This window comes from Pipistrellus hanaki, assembly GCF_964339955.1.
Source record: "Pipistrellus hanaki genome assembly, chromosome: 3".
Lineage (NCBI taxonomy): Eukaryota > Metazoa > Chordata > Mammalia > Chiroptera > Vespertilionidae > Pipistrellus > Pipistrellus hanaki.
This window is the reverse complement of record NC_140505.1, coordinates 129,681,650-129,698,390: the sequence shown is the minus strand read 5'-3', so window position 1 is coordinate 129,698,390 and position 16,741 is coordinate 129,681,650. Positions and strand designations below refer to the sequence as shown.

The 16,741-nt window shown below is 49.4% G+C and overlaps 1 long non-coding RNA gene across 1 annotated transcript; it reads left to right on the top strand.

The window, feature by feature from the left end:
- Positions 1–114: 114 nt before the first annotated feature.
- LOC311620028 lies at positions 115–8,771 on the top strand. The gene is made up of 4 exons (XR_014794623.1): positions 115–437; positions 2,472–2,612; positions 4,741–4,876; positions 7,543–8,771. It is a non-coding gene; the product is annotated as an uncharacterized lncRNA (long non-coding RNA).
- Positions 8,772–16,741: the final 7,970 nt, after the last annotated feature.

Sequence of the window (16,741 nt, the reverse complement as noted above, 5' to 3'; positions counted from 1 at the left end):
GGAGGAAAGAACGCCAGCCTCTAATAGCTTATGTAACGGAATGTGTTTCGGTGGTGCCTCTGTGGCAGGTGCAGCTCACGGCCCGCCACAGGCTCGTGCCTCCCGCCGTGGTGCGGAGCTGTCGGAAGCAGCTGTCCAGCTGGGACATTCTCTAGCACCAGCCCCGGGCCGGGAGGGAGTCTAATTCTGGCCACGGAATGTGGACAGAAGTGATACACGTCACTCAGGGCCCAGCTCATTTAAAACAGACCTAACCTTCCTCCCCACTGCCCCCCTCTGCTAGCTGAGCATCGACACCTGGGGTGAACTTAGAAGCCACCAAGTATGTGGAGGTCACGTGTGGAAGCTGGCAGGGCCTTAGTCACCCTGGACCCCTGAATAAATGCCAGGATCAGACCCCTCCTGCCTCCCCAAACACTACCACCAACTGGATTTAGGTAAGTGAGAACTAAACTTCAATATGTGAAGCCCTCCAGATCTGGTGGCTTATCTCATCTTATTAGAGCAGTTATCAAAGAATAAGTAGGTAAAACTACATATATTGATATGCAAAGATATTCAGGATAAAGTGGGGGGGGGCAAGTTTCAGGACAGTTTTTTATAATCCTATCTGTAAAATATATGCATATGTTCTTGCATATGCATAAAGTTATCTAAACAATAACAGTGATTATCTCTGGGGAATCTGCCTTATGGTTTGGGGGTGATAGGAATGCTGACTTTTCTATTTCTTCTTGTACTATTTGACTTTTTTAAAATATATATTTCATTGACTTTTTACAGAGAGGAAGAGAGAGGGATAGAGTGCTAGAAACATCGATGAGAGAGAATCATTGATCAGCTGCCTCCTGCAAACCCCCTACTGGGGATGTGCCCGCAACCAAGGTACGTGCCCTTGACTGGAATCGAACCCGGGACCTTTCAGTCCACAGGCCGATGCTCTATCCATTGAGCCAAACCGGTTTCGGCACTATTTGACTTTTTAAAAAACTATAGACATACAAACCCTTTAAATTTATTATTATTATTGTTATTATTATTAAATATTTTTATTGATTTCAGAGAGGAAGAGAGAGGGAGAGAGAGATAGAAATATCAATTATAAGAGAGAGAGGGAATTATCCATCGGCTGCCTCCTGCATGTCCCCTAGTGGGGATCGAGCCCGCAACCCGGACATGTGCCCTTGACCAGAATCGAACCTGGGACCCTTCAGTCCGCAGGCTGATGCTCTGTCCACTCAGCCAAACCACTAGGGCCATCCCCTTTAAATGTGAAAGCTGTGATCCCAAAGTAACACTCCCTTAGCTTGCCTGCCCTCTGGTCTGGATAGTGTCCGAGTTTGGGGGGAGGCTTGGCGCACCCCTCCACCTCCTGGGCTGCCCCTACTGAACAGAGCGGGGAGTCCGTTTCCTGGGGATGGCCGTCCTGCAGAGCTATTTGGGGGTGCAGGGTCCCACTCGGTCACCCTGAAGCCCTTGGACTTTCCACATTGAATGTCAAGGGCTTTTATCTCGAGGCCTCTCCTTGCTTTGTTGATTTGTCCTGTAATAAGCAGCCCTCTCAACAGGTACTGTGCTTCGCCTCTATATTTAGCGGGGCCAGGAGTGACCACAAATGGTCACGAGGCAGCTGCCCCGCTGGCATCTCTAGGAATGATAATGATGATAACGATTTGCACTCGTTATTCGTAAGTAATCTGTGAAACTGAGCACTGTGCCGGGTGCTTCACAGATACTGCTTCTCAGAAGCCCTGCCAGAGAGACATTTTCATCCCCAGTGTTCAGACGAAAAAACTGAGGCTCAGAGAGGTTTAATAATAACATCAAGTACGTCCTGAGCCCCACTATGTTCTAGATGAGGGGCCTGATCTCACAGAGCATGTGATCCCGGGGGGGGGGGGGGCGGGGGGGGAGTGGTGGATGCTCTTCCTGGAGTGAGGTCACACCAGCTGACAAACCTTGCCCTCACACACTGAGCTTTCACGGCGGCCCCTAATGTGCGCAGAGTGCTAAGGAAACCAGAGGGTGTGAAGGGGGAGATCCTGGCCGGTTCCCAAAGGACTGTGCTCACAGCCCTCCCGCTCCCACTGCTCGGGGCCCCTGGGTGGAGACCTTGAGGCTCAGGAAAAGAGCACTGGCCTCTGCCCAGACAGTGTGGCTCAGTGGCTGAGCGTTGACCTATGAGCCAGGAGGTCACATGGCTGGTTGCAAACTTGAGCTCCAGGGTGTGGCGTACAGGAGGCAGCCGATCAATCTCTCTCATTATTGATGTGTTTTTCTCTCTCTCCCTCTCCCTTCCTCTCTGAAATCAATAAAAATATAATAATAAATAATAATAATAATAATAATAATAATAATTTTTAAAAAGAGCCCTGGCCTCTTCATTGTGCTCCCACTGCCTCCACTCTATTTATTTCTCACTTCCTGGGGCTGCTAGGGGCCACACAAAGCTTCATCACCCCCACCTCTAGCCGGGCAGAGGCCTCTGACTCCCGAAGAATGAAGAACGTCGTCCAGACTCCTCGGTTGAGGCTTACAGGACCCTCCAGGACCTGGCCCTGTGCACCGGGAACTATGGGCTTCCTCCTCTGGCTCCTGCTGGGCCACCCAAGGTGCCAACCTTCCTCCTCAGGGCTTCCCGCATGCAGCCCCCTCCCCCCCACCCCCTTCCCCACTCCCTCCCCTATTTCCACCCGCCTGGAATGCTCCCCCCCGCTCGCCACCCTCTCTCTCCTCTTGCTCATCTGTGCTGTCCCACCTCAGCTCATTTCCTGACCCGCAGACTGAGTTGGTGACTTTACAAGGTGCAGTCGGAACTTCTCTCTGTAAACGTCTGTTGACTGCCCATCCTCCACGGGACTGTCCTCCCCAGGAGGCCGCGGTCAGCTGGGAAGCCCTCCATCGGGTCCGGTCGTTGGGTCTCCGCCTCGGTGCCTGGCCCCCCGATAGGTCCTCAGCCGGCAGAAATAAAGGGGCTGATGCCAACTGGCTAGTGAGGCAGGCATTTATTTACACACAGAAAATTATTTTTAAATACTTCAGGATAGTTGGAAAGACCACACTTTTCTTATCCCTCGTTAGTACTGCTACAGATAGGGCCCCGGGTAAAAACCTTGTTTTACATATATGACTGTACATACAGTAGTAATGTGACCTATAGTATATATGTAGTTTCACACATAAAAGTTGTCTTTCATTGGGAAAAGGGGAGCAATCATAATGTTATTTCCCCCTAAATGAAATAAACTTCTAAGTCCATAGGGAAAACTTTCTTTCAATTTGATAAAGTGGCTGGGAGTAGAGAAATACCTCATTCAACGCTTTGGCATCCTTGATATCCCCAGATCTTCTAGGCAAGTAAAAGGTTGATAATGTAAATGCAGCTTTGGGTCTGGACCAGTTAAAAATAATTTTTTTTGTTGTTTTGTTAGTCCTCACCTAAGGATATTTTCCCATTGATTTTCAGAGAGAGTGGAAGGGAGAGGGAGAGACACAGAGAGAGAAACATTGATGAGAGGAGACAAATTGATTGGCTGCCTTCCCAGGCGCCCTGACCAGGGGTGGGGGTTGAGCCCCCAACCAAGGCACATGCCCTTGACTGGAATTGATTCTAAACCTGGGACCCTTCTGTTCATGGACTGATGTTCTAACCACTGAGAAAACCGGCCAGGACAGGACCTGTGAAATTTGAATGCACTATAAATCTTATAAAGGACTCATTAAGTCTCTTCTAGGTTGTTGGTTTTGTTGGGGGAGGGGAGGCCGCAGGGGGTGGGTGGATCTTATAATGCATTTTCCGTAGAAACAGTGCTATAAACGATGGAATCCCAGGTCAATATACAAGAGCTGGCATAACTGTGGGACAGCAGAAGTCCAGTGACAGCACAGCAATGCCGTCTTGCTGACTGCTGTGTGTAAGATGGGTTCAACGAGACAAATTCTGGGCTGCAGTTCGAGCATGAAGCCTGGTGGCTGGAGGTGATTTCAGCAGATGGCAGATGCCACTAACCCAGGGCCACCTGGTGCTGGGCACCCTGCTGTCTCAATGCAACCAGGGTCCTCGCATCAAGGAGGAAAGGAGAGATGCCATAGAAAACCAGCACCTTCTGCCAGAGGAACCTCTGGTGGGTGCAGCTTGGCAGGTGGTGACCTGAGGTGGCATTTTAGTTGCACTATTTTCCACTTGTGTGGCCTTGCTGAGGTTGCTGAACCTCTTGGAAAGTCCTTCGACATCTGTCAAACGAAGGTAATTAACAATGTCACGGTGAGGATTACATGACAATAAATGCCTGGAGCACAGTAGGAGCTGAATACACGTCAGATTTTCCCTGCCATTGTAAACGTTGTCTCCTCAGTGCTTGCTTGAAACCACCTCACGTCTTTGAGGAATGCCAATATTTGCCCAGGCAGGCCACTGACTGGCAACATAGAACCTCCTGCTATTGATGGAGCGACCTCATAACTTTGGAAACTAAGGAGCCACCACAAAGCCCGGTGAGCAGTGAGCGGCCAGCGGACAAGGACAGGGAGGCTTACCGTGGTGATTCGGGAGTGCCTTTGGGTCCCGGTGGCGTGAGGAGCGAAGGGGACCGTGCCACAGCCTGGGTGTGACATCACCTCTCCTTCACGTCGCCTCTCAGTGCCCACCCGCCCCTGAGCTGACGGTGGGATGAGATGCATGAACACTGGGGATGGACTGACGCCATACGCTCGCTCATTCATCCCTCTCTGGCCTTTCAGAGTTTCTTTAATTGGAGCTCCGGTCAGCAGGCCTCCTCGTGGAGAAGCAGGGATCCTGGCAGAGTTTAGGAAGGACCTCCAGCTGCAGGTAGTGCGTGTAGAGGAGAGCATGACCATCGAGCAGCTCCGTGATGATGTGAGTAGACTGTGGGTCTGGCTTGGGACAGCCACCAACCACGGACTCCCCAGGGTTCCAGGAGGACCTGTGTGTCTCTCTGGCTGGAAAGTTTCTCCCATCCCTTTGGGAGAAGGAGTGGCATTGGTCTGACATGGCCTTGTCTCAGGTGCCTTTCCCACAGCAGGGCTCCGTTTGAACACTTCGCTGAATCTTGCCCAGATCGAGTCATGTTGATGGGGTGGGGGACCATGGTCGGCAAACTGCGGCTCGAGAGCCACAGGCGGCTCTTTGGCCCCTTGAGTGTGGCTCTTCCACAAAATACCACGGCCTGGGTGAGTCTATTATGAAGAAGTGGCGTTAGAAGAAGTTTAAGTTTAAAAAATTTGGCTCTCAAAAGAAATTTCAATCGTTGTACTGTTGATATTCGGCTCTGTTGACTAATGAGCTTGCTGACCACTGGGTGGGGTGTGTGTTGTGAGAAGGGTCCCTGCCTCGGATTCTCAAGATCTGTTTGAATTTCTCTAATTGCGGTGTGAACTTGGGCCTCTGGCTCTCCTTTTCCTCATCTGGAGACAAAAGGGTTGGACTAGGTGGTCCCTCAGATTCCCATCAAGCTCGGGACCTTCCACTGTGAGACTCTGTGTCGCCAAACGTGTCACTCAGCTGCAAATGTGTGTTAGTGTGAGGCCAATGGGGAGGGCGTTGTGCTTGAGAAAAACACTGTTTCGTTTTAGTATGAATTCTGGAACACTACGTTGGCAAAGACCTTGACGCAGCCTCAGAGACTCAGAGGGGCCAGCATGACAAATGGAAAGAGAATACATGGGCTTTGGAGTTGGAAAAGTTTGAGTTTTGCATATTAACTCTGCTATTTACTAGGGCAAGTTGAACAATTCCTCTGAACTTCAGTTCACTCTCTGCAAAACTGCAATAACAACACCCACTGCAGGGCTTGTCCTGAGGTCTGTAAGAGAATATGCTTAAAGCATCTTGCGTGCAAAAGGTGCTTGAAAAATGGTTGCTATTATTGTTCTTTTGTTATTACTGTTATTATTAGCTACTGGGCTGGGCTGGGATTATTCCAGGGATTCCTAATGGATGCGAAGTGAGCCAGCTCGGGGCTGTTTCAATTCCTGGGGCCCATCTGGCCTCCTGGTTTGGGCTTGGGAGTGTCTAACACAGACCGGGCCAACTCTACATCCTTCTGGTACACTGTCCCACTGCTCCTCCCGCCATAATGTACAAGAACAGAACTTAATCCCGTGGGCTTCGGGCAGGTATTTGCTTCTGACAACAACAAAAAGGCTTTTTACCGGCAGTGAGTGCTCCTCTTTGACATGCTGGCTGCAGGCTCTCGTCTGAGCAGGAAATGTCTTATGTCTTCCTTCTGGGGCAGAGAGCAATACCTCACTGGGTACCCCGGCTGGGGAACGAGCTATCACTTTATAAATTCTTTGGTCAAATGCTTTGAATGTTGGTTCACAAACCCACAGAAAATGAGCCGTAGCCCTAACCGATTTGGCTCAGTGGATAGAGTGTTGGCCTGGGTCCTAGGTTTGATTCCAGTCAAGGGCATGTACCTTGGTTGCGGGTACATACCCAGTGGGGAGTGTGCAGAAGTCAGCTGATTGATGCTTCTCTCTCGTTGATGTTTCTAACTCTCTATCCCTCTCTTTTCCTCTCTGTAAAAATAAAAAAATAAAAAACCCAATTTTATATATATATATATATATAAAGAAAATGAGATGTAAGTCACGCCAATGAGTGGAGTGGCTAGATGTTCACAGACTGTGCCTTGGGACAGAGCTGGCTGGCTCCTTGGTCAGAAGCACGGCCGTGTCCCAATGCCTTTCTCTAAAAATAGGGCAGCAAGAGGCACAGCTGCTCCAGCAGATAGTCCCCCCTCGGTGTTGGGACAGGCCAGCTGATAAAGCCTTCTGCTCCGCGTGCCCCAGATTCCTCACAGCTCTTTTCCAGACCAAAGGACTCTGGGGACACTGGCTGCACGCCACACGTCAAGTGCTTTTCACCAAGCACTACCCAAGAGGCAGGAGGCGGCTTAATCAGCCTTGAAGCCTTGTCTGGCCTCCAGAAAGGACTGGGGCGGGCTGGGAACCTGAGCTGTAAGCACATTCCCAAACCCAGCAATCTCCTTACTTCAGATTGCATGTGTATATATTTTTTTCTTCTCTTTTGCTTCTATTAAAAGTTGGGTTTTCCCTTCCATTAGAAGTTGGGGGATAGTATTGCATAGTGGTTAAAGGGTTGTGCCCTGAAGCCAAACTTCCTGGGCTAAAAGCCTGTGCTTTTTTTTTTTTTTTTTTTAACTAATATATTTTATTTTTTATTTAGAGAAGTTTTACGTTCACAGAAAAAATAGAGCAGAAAGTACAGAGAGTTCTCATATACCCTCTCCCCCCCCCGCCCCCCCCTCTCCCCACACACACACACAACCTCTCCTACTACTGTCATTCACAGCAATGCATTCGTTACAGTCAAACCTGCACGGACCCATCTTTATCTCCCAAAGTCCACGGTTTACTTTGGGGTTCACTCCCAGTGCTATGCACCCCATGAGTGTGAACAAGTGTATGATGGCATTAGCCCTACTGCAGTATTACACAGCGTAGTTTCCCTGCCCAAAAAGCCAGGCTCTGCCTAATCATCTCTCCCTTCCCCAACAGGAACCTCTGATCTTCCTCCTGTCTCCGTACTTCCCCCGCAGCGTGTCACCGTGTGCAGCCTTTTCAGGAGGGCTCCTTTCACTCAGTAAAATGCATGCGTGCTTCCTCCATGTCTTTTCATAGCTTAATGGCTAATTTCTTTTTTAGCGCTGAATAATATTCCTTTGCCTAGACCCTTGGTTGGCAAACTGCTCTTTGGCCCCTTGAGTGTGGCTCTTCCACAAAATACCATGGCCTGGGCGAGTCTATTTCGAAGAAGTGGCATTAGAATAAGTTTAAGTTTAAAAAATTGGGCTCTCCATCAAAACAACAATGCGGTACCATCTCACACCTGTCAGAATGGCCAACATCAACAAATCAACAGACGACAAGTGTTGGCGAGGTTGCAGAGAAAAAGCAACCCTCGTGCACTGCTGGTGGGAATGCAGACTGGTGCAACCACTGTGGAGAACAGTGTGGAGTTTCCTCAAAAAACTGAAAATGGAACTCCCATTTGACCCAGTAATCCCACCCCTAGGAATATATCCCAAGAAACTAGAAACACGAATCAGAAAGGATATATGCACCCCTATGTTCATAGCAGCACAATTTACAATAGCTAGAATTTGGAAACAGCCTAGGTGCCCGTCAGCAGATGATTGGATCCAAAAACTATGGTACATCTACACAATGGAATACTATGCTGCCATAAAAAAGAAGGAATTCTTATCATTTGCAGCAACCTGGATGGAATTGGAGAACATCTTGCTGAGTGAAATAAGCCAGTCAATAAAAGAAAAACACCACATGACCTCACTCATTTATGGATAATAAAGAACATTATAAACTGATGAACCAAAAGATAGATATAGAGACAGTAAAGCAACAAGCAGACTGTCAAATTACAGTGGGGAGGGTAGGAGATCTGGAGGAGATAATAGATCAACCGAAGGACTTGTATGCATGCATATAAACATAACCAATGGACACAAAACTCTGGGGAGGGAGGACATGTATGGGAGTGGGGGGGGGGCTTGCAATGGTAAGATATGTACACAGATAATAATTTAATAATAAAAAAAATTTGGCTCTCCAAAGAAATTTCAATTGTTGTACTGTTGATATTTGGTTCTGTTGACTAACGAGTTTGCCGACCCCTGGCCTAGACGTACTAATTTATCCATTCACGTACTGAAGGGCATCTTGGTTGCTTCCCAGTTTGGGCAATTGTGAATAAAGCTGCTGTGTATAAATATCTGTGCTCAGGCCTTTGTGTGGACGTTAACTTTTGAACTCCTTTGGGTAAACACAGAGGAACGTGATTGTTGGGTTGTTTGTGAAGAGAAGGTGAGGTTTTGTAAAAACCTGTCTTCCACGGTGGCTTTCCCACCAGCAGTGAGTGGGAGCTCCGGCCGCTCCCCGTCTTCCCAGCACGTGGTGCCGTCAGTGTCCTGGGTTTCTGAAGGCTGTTTCTGCTTCCTCTGCGTTTGTGAAGGCCCGAGGCAAGTCACCGGACCGCTCTGCCTTGGTTTCCTGGTTTGTGAGACCTGGACATCAGGTTCCTCAAGTGTGAAATGGGGAAATGGCAGAGCAGTGGGACTCTGTAGAGTCAGGATGCCCATTAGGTACGGTATGTGAAAGAAAAAAGCCACATGCTAACCTGACAAGCACAGGGAAGGCCTGCGTGGCAGTCTTGCAAACCCAGAGACCTAAGATAACCACAAAAGATGGTTTGAAAATTAAATATCTAACAGGTTATAGTAGGTAGTCATGTCCCAGATGTTTTCCCAGACAAAGATCAACTTTGATCTTTTTACTGAGCCCATTTGCCTTGAGTACACGTCCATCATTTTACTTTTTATCCAATCCCAGGGGTTTCCCACCGCTTTGCTTTCTCCCGCCTCCTTACTCCATCACCAATGGATTTCATGTAACCCACCTATGTCCCTCCTTTGATTTCAGTGTATAAATAGAGAAATGTAACCTGCCATTCTTCGGAGCATTATCTCAATCCGTTGAGGTTCTGCTTCCCGGCATATGTCGACAGTTTTGGCTCAAATAAACTCTTTAAAAAATTCTTTACAGGTTTCAATGTTTTTTTTCGTTAACAGGTAGATAACCTGGGTGAAATTTTTGTTGCCATCTGGTTCATGATAAATGCTCACGGATGGTGTGTTCTCGTGAGCTTCCGTTACTGTGACCACCAGAGAGCGCTCCGGCCCAGGGAGTCCACCCTCCCTTGGGACCCCAGGGTCCGTATGGTGCCATCCGAGGTAGCCGGGTGTGAGGAGACAGTACAGAAACGCCCCCTCCTTACTCCTGACGTCTAAGTTTCCAGCCCTGTGCTGAGAAAGAAATTAGCTTTAGCGTTGGAAGTGGCTGACTTTCTCTGGCAATAGAAGAGGCTGACCTTGTTGCTTCCAGGAATGCACATTTGCTCTCTCCTCTGGAGTTCCTACAGGTAAGGAGGGCAGGCACTCTCTCCTCAGGAGGGGAAGGTGAGTGAGCCCGAGGTCTCTGCTGCTTGGGAGGGCTGTGGGGTGGAGGGGAGGCCGATGCTCTCTCTTCCACTGTGGCTGGCTCTGAGAGGCCACCTGGAAAAAGGGTGGGGGCCTGGATCAGATGAACCCCTAGGCACGTTAATGTACTAAGTGGCCACATTCTCTGTGAGTCGGTGATCTCTCTGGAACCCAACATTTCCTCTAAGCCAGTCTTGTCTGCATAGCCAGCCGTCTATCTGATAGTTCTACTTGGAGGGGTTTATATAACCAAAATAAAACTATTCCTCCACCAACACTAACTACCACTACAACGAAAACAGAACAGAAAATAACCCTGTACTCTCGAGTCGTCGTTCATTTATAAACAAGCACTCGTGTGCCAACAGTGGACCAGCCCCGGACAGAGCAGCGAAGGAGCAGGCAGGTCCCCTCCTCGAGGGCCTGCAGGACCGGAGGCTGAGTGTCTGCAACAGGGAAGCTGACTGTGCTGCCCTACTGTGCACTGGCCACAAAAACGAACTCAAAAACGTGGGGAGTGCTGTGCTTGCTTCTGGGTACACGTTTGTGTAGGGCCGTTGTGAAATTAGGACACTCTCTGTAGGGGCAGATCAGGATGGTGAAGATTCCGAACTGTTTGGTGTGTCTCAGCTGGTTGAGCATTGTCCCATTCGCCGAGAGGTCACTGGTTTGATTCCTGTTTGGGACACACGCCTGGGTTGTGGGCTCCATGGAGTGTGCAGGCGGCAGCCAATCGATGTCTCTCTCTCTCTCTCTCTCTCATAAATGAAAACATTTTTTAAAAAATATAACAATTTTGCCGGGACCGGTTTGGCTCAGTGGATAGAGCGTCAGCCTGCGGACTGAAAGGTCTCGGGTTCAATTCCGGACAAGGGCATGTACCTTGGTTGCGGGCACATTCCCAGTAGGGGGTGTGCAAGAGGCAGCTGATCGACGATTCTCTCTCATCAATGTTTCTAACTTTCTATCCCTCTCTCTTCATCTCTGTGAAAAATCAATAAAATATATTTAAAAAAAATATAACAATTTTGTTTGGCAAAATTTGATCTTAAGAAAAATATGTGTGTGTGTGTGTGTGTGTGTGTGTGTGTGTGTGTGTGTGTTGGATGCTTACACAGAGGCCGCAAAATGGCATTTTTCAACTGTCAGAGGCTGGTCCTGAGTGAGGAAAAGGATGGACAAGTAGGTATAGACCCAGAGGTGGAATGAGAGCCAGGGGGACCCGGAGGCAGCTTTGGGCTCAGTATGGAGTGTGATGTTCCGGTCACAGTGGGTCACCGCGGGAGAGGCGAGTGGTCTTTCCCTGGAGTGCTTCCTGCTGGGTGGACGTTGGCAGGGAGAGTGCAGAGGGAATGCTCTCACAGTGGGACACTGAACTCTGACAACACAATTTCCTTCCCACCACGAGGTCTAGGAACTGGCCATGGTGTGACATGGAGACCCAATGTGACTGTGTATAAGGTAACCAGCCTGGTGCCTGGGGTGGTTGATGGGGTGAAGGGGTGGGAGGACATTCTTGGCAGCCTCTGAGGTCTGCAGGGGAAGAGATCTCTATTCCATAAATGTCACAATGATTCAAAAAGCAGACCTGCTGGATATGAGGGGCTCAAGGTGTGGTGAAGGCTGAGGTCCCTTGCTCTGCTCAGACTGGTGCAGCCTGCCTTCTGTCCCCTCCTGGCCTTCCTCCTCACCCTGACCAAAGTCCCCAGGTGCTGAGCACACCTGAAGGGCCTGTTGCATCACTTCCTTGATCTCCAATAACACACGTATCTTTATTGCATTGTTCTCCCTGCTGATAAGACTCTTAGCTGCCAATTTCTTGGATTCTGTCTTTGATGAACAACCTATTTTTTAGGGATTTTAAATGTTAACAAAAGTTTTAAGGATGTGTGTATGGCTGGACTGTCCTCAGATTCAATATGGTAATGCCTTTAAAAAAACACACACACACCTTTTTATTGACGTCAGAAAAGAAGGAGAGGAAGAGAGAGATAGAAACACCAATTATGAGAGAGAGTCACTGATTGGCTGCCTCCTGCAGGACCCCCACTGGGGATCACACTCCACACTGGGGATCCAGCCTGCAACCTAGGCAAGTGCCCTGACTGGGAATTGAACTGTAACCTCCAAGTTCATAGGTTGGCGCTCAACCACTGAGCCATGTCAGCAGGCTGATAATGCCTTTGGATTTCAGGTGGGTATTTGGGCTTTCTGTGCAGAATTTAACAAGGAGGCACTGGGGTCACTGAGTGGGCCTTGGGGATTATGTGGGATACCCTTTCCCAATTTGCCTTTCCCCCTTTCCTCCTACTCCACCCACGCCTCCTTCTTCTACTTTCCCCTTAATCATCTTAGACCCAGGATGCCAGACCCAAGCCCCCAGCAAGCCTTGCTCCCATCCCACAAGCCCCTCCATTCTTGGAACCCCATCCTCTAAAGTTTCCCATATTCAGTCCCTCCCGGTGCTGGGACTGTGGAGGCTGCAGTGACCTCCTGGCAGAGTGGCCTGAGGCGCATGGGGGTGTCCTCTGACCTGTATCAGGCCCTGGGTCTGGGAGGGACCTGTCTGGTGGTGAGCAGATGGCTCCGGGGACCAGTTGTGCTTTTAAATTTTTTTCTTCTTTTCTGTGTATTGGATTGGGCCTCTCGAAAGGACATGCTGATTTAAATTGTTTACATGGACTGGGTCCCTGAACAACCGAGGGGTGGTTTTACCCCCAGACCTGCGTGTGAGTTCCAAACCTCCTCCCCCAGGGGCAATTTCAAGTGCACCCGAGAGCCTGTGGCAGCCCTGAGGGGTGAACATCACTCCACTCTCGGTTTCCAGGGGATAAAACTGGGGGCAGGGCCTGACGTGGGCTCTGGGTGCTCAGCCTGCTGAACCGCTGTCCGCTGCCCGCTGGGAGGCAGGCTGTGCTGGGGCGTCTGGGAAACCCTCCTCTCTTGCTCCCCTCTGCGGTCTTTGCTTCTGCAAGTGGCGTTTGCTCTATTCTCTTTTATCAAATCGGTCTAAGGCAGGAGAGTGAAGATATCATGTACCTGAATCTCTGACTCAGCAAAAGAGTCATTTTTACTCCATCAGAGAAGTAACATCCAGCATTCTCAAATATTATTCTTGCTCTAAATCCAGGCTCATCTCTTTAACTAATAATAAAGATAATGAACGATTATTCAGTTACAACTTTGCATCAGACAGTATTAATTGCTTTACATTCACTATTTCACTTACTTTTTATTTATTTATTTATTTATTTCCCCCCCCCAAAACATGGACACTTTAAATGCATTTTTATTGATTTCAGAAAGGGAGAAAGAAATAGAAACATTAATGATGAGAGAGAATCACTGACTGCCTGCCTCTGGCACGCCCCACACTGGGGATGGAGCCCACAACCCGGTGATGTGCCCAGACCAGGAATCGAACCGTGACCTCCTAGTTCATAGTTTGATGCTCAACCACTGAGCCACGCTGGCCGGGCACTATTTCCCTTAATTCTTAAAACAACCTGTTGTGGAAGGTACTGGCATAAATGCATTTTATTACTGATAAAAGTGAGGCTCAGGCACCCCAGGTAACTTATCCTCAGACACACAGCTAGTAAGGATCTGAGCCCGAGTGGAGCCCAGGACCCCGGATCTTAATCTCCATTGCTATGTAATAACATAATGATACGAGAGGCCCAGCACACATGAAATTGTGTGCAGTTAGGGCCCCTAGGCCATCGTCTGCCCACTCGCCAGGGCTGCTGCCGAGAACTGCCCTGGTGGCCGGAGGCCAGACCCCACGGATGCTGATGGGACAGCTGAGGAAGACTGCCACTTCCTTCTTTTAAAAAAAGATTCAGTTTTTAATTCTTTTTTTTTTTTTAGAAAAAAGGAAGGGAGAGAAATATTGATTCTTGATTGGCTGCCTCCTGCACAACCCCTACCTGGGATCGAGCCTGCGACCAGGGCATGTGCCCTGACCGGGAATTGAACTGGTGACCCTTCGGTGCACAGGAGGAGGCCCAGTCAACTGAGCCAGCCTGGCCACGGTGAGAGTGTCCTTTGGGGTCTGATGTTGGGCTTCCTACTGTTTGTGCTCTGACTCCTCGGGCCTCTCCCACGGCTCTCTGAGTACCCCTGGCAGTGTAGTCTGAGGAAAGCGACTCTTGCCTTTGGTGTTTCACTTCAGATCTGTCTTCTATCAATTTCTGATCCTTGATGGCTTTCAGAGGTTTTGTTTCCCAAGCGCTGAACGAGTGTGATGTTCTTCCCAGCTGTCTCTTCCTCACACCAACAGCGTGCACCAACTTAGCTGTTTCTTCTTCCTTTCCTCCCTGACTCGTCCTTTCCTCAGGAGAATGAAGCTAGCTTTAAACAATTACATATTTTGCCCTGGCCAGCATGGCTCAGTTGGTTGTCCTGTTCACGAAAGGGTCACAGGTTCGATGTTTCTCTCTCACATCAATGTTTCTCTCTCTCTCTTTCCCTCTCTCTCTCTCAAATCAATTTTAAAATTACAAATTTATTCATCTCCCACTCTGTGCAGCCAAACTGGTTTTGGCACCATTGAAAATCTTGTAGAAAGATTATGTGCCCATGCTGGGCGCTAATAGACTGCCTTTCTCAGGAAGTCCACAAGACTCACGCCCAGCACATCAGAATGGAGGCTGGCCAAGTGGCATTTACATCCTCATCTCCTGGGGGAGACACGGTTCTCTGGGGAGCAGGGTGGAAGTGCATACGTGTATGCAAGTGCTTCTCTTTCCTTGGCCAAGCTCATTGTTGAATTCATGTAGGTCACACACATTTAATTTGACTCCAGCGGCCTGAGGGAGGCATCGACACACCTCACATGTGCACCAAGGAGAAGGAACTGGTGGTCTTGCACTGGATCGCAGACTTGGCTCAGGCACCCAAACCAGCTTTAACTAATGACAGAGTGTAATCCTATATTACATCTGAGTTTAAGTTGTTCCTGTGAAGGAAGGGATCATGAAAGCAGGTGTAATGGCCGGGAAGGAGTTTATAGAGGATTAAGCTCTAGGGTTGGACTGTCCTCCAGGGAAACAATGTATTTGTCTCTTGGTTTATGTGCAGACCTAATTTTGAATCCTGATTCTGCCAATTCTCAGCTCTGTGACATGAACACACTCTTTCACTTCCCTAAACCTCAGTTTCCTTATCTGTGAAATGGACACAGTGCCACTTCATTGTTCATTATGAGGATTAAGGGTGATCATGTGTGTACAGCACTTGCCATAACACCTGGCACATAATAGGTAGTCAATACGGGTAAATGTTGGCTTCCCAAAGTTTTCCACCAGTCTTCCAAGGCTAAGTCAGTGGAGCTGGTTGAGGTCCAGTGCACAAAATTCATGCTTGGGGTGTGGGGGGGAGAGGGGAGGGTGTCCCTCAGTCCAGCCTGCACCCTCTCCAATCTGGGACACCTCAGGGGATAACCAGCAGTCAGACATCCCTCTCACAATCCAGAACTACTGGCTTCTAACTGCTTGCCTGCCTGCATAATTGCCCCTAACTACTTCTGCCTGCCAGCCTAATACTCTCTAACTCAGGGGTCCTCAAACTTTTTAAAGTGGGGGCCAGATCACGGTCCCTCAGAGAGCTGGAGGGCCGGACTATATGAACTACTAATTCCTACTGTAACACCTGGGCTGCGCTCACTGCCCAAAAAACCTGGCGGGCCGGATCAGACTCCCCTGGGGGCTGCATGTGGCCCGCGGGCCGTAGTTTGAAGACCCCTGTAACTGATCCCCTGCTGGCTTGATTGCCCCTAACCACCTTTGCCTTGGCCCTGCACCCGCGTTCCAGGATTTCTTCCTCCAGCCAACCACAGGCACCCGGGATCCGGGCTTTCCTCCCTCTGGTCAGCCTTAGGCGCCCGGGCCAGCTGCAGCCTCAGGGGATGGTGGGCAGGTGCCTTCGCCTGGGCTACATCCTCAAGTGCTGGTGCCCAGGACTGTGGGGTGGGTGTCTTCTTTGTTTCCCAGGCCACAGCCAGCTGCAGGTGCTGGTGCCTAGACCGCAGGCAGGCAGCTTCTCCATCTTCCCTGGGATGCAGTGGGGTGGCTGCTCCCACTGGCTGTGGCCTGGGATCACAGGGCAGGTGACTTCTTCATCTCCCTGGCTGCAGCCAGCATCAGGCACTGGGGCCTGGCTTCTCCATCTCCCCCAAGACATGGAGCGGACAGCTTCTCCAGCTGGCTGTAGCCTGGGATCATGGTCCAGGCGGCTTCTTTGTCTCCCGGGCAGCACCCAGCCTCAGGCGCTGGCACCTGACTTCTCTGACTCCCACAGGCCCGAAGCGGCTGGTGGGCAGAGCTGCCACCATGTTTTCAGTTTAATTTGCATACTTACACTGATTGGCTGTTGGGTATAGCAGAGTGGTGGTCATTTGCATGTTTCTCTTTTTTAGTGTAGAAGATATATAAATTGATTTTAGAGAGAGGGGGATGGAGGGAGATAGAGACATCAATGAGAGAGAATCATTGATTGGCTGCCTCCTGCACAGTCCCCTACTGGGGATTGAGTCTGTAACCTGGGCATGCGCCCTGACTGGGAATTAAACCAGTGACCTCTTGGTTCATGGATTGATGCTCAACCATTGAGCCACCTTGGCCAGGCAAGTTAAGTTTTTTTTTTTTTTTTTTTTTTTTTTTTTTTTTTTTTTTTTAATGTAGTGTGGAATAGTAGAATCA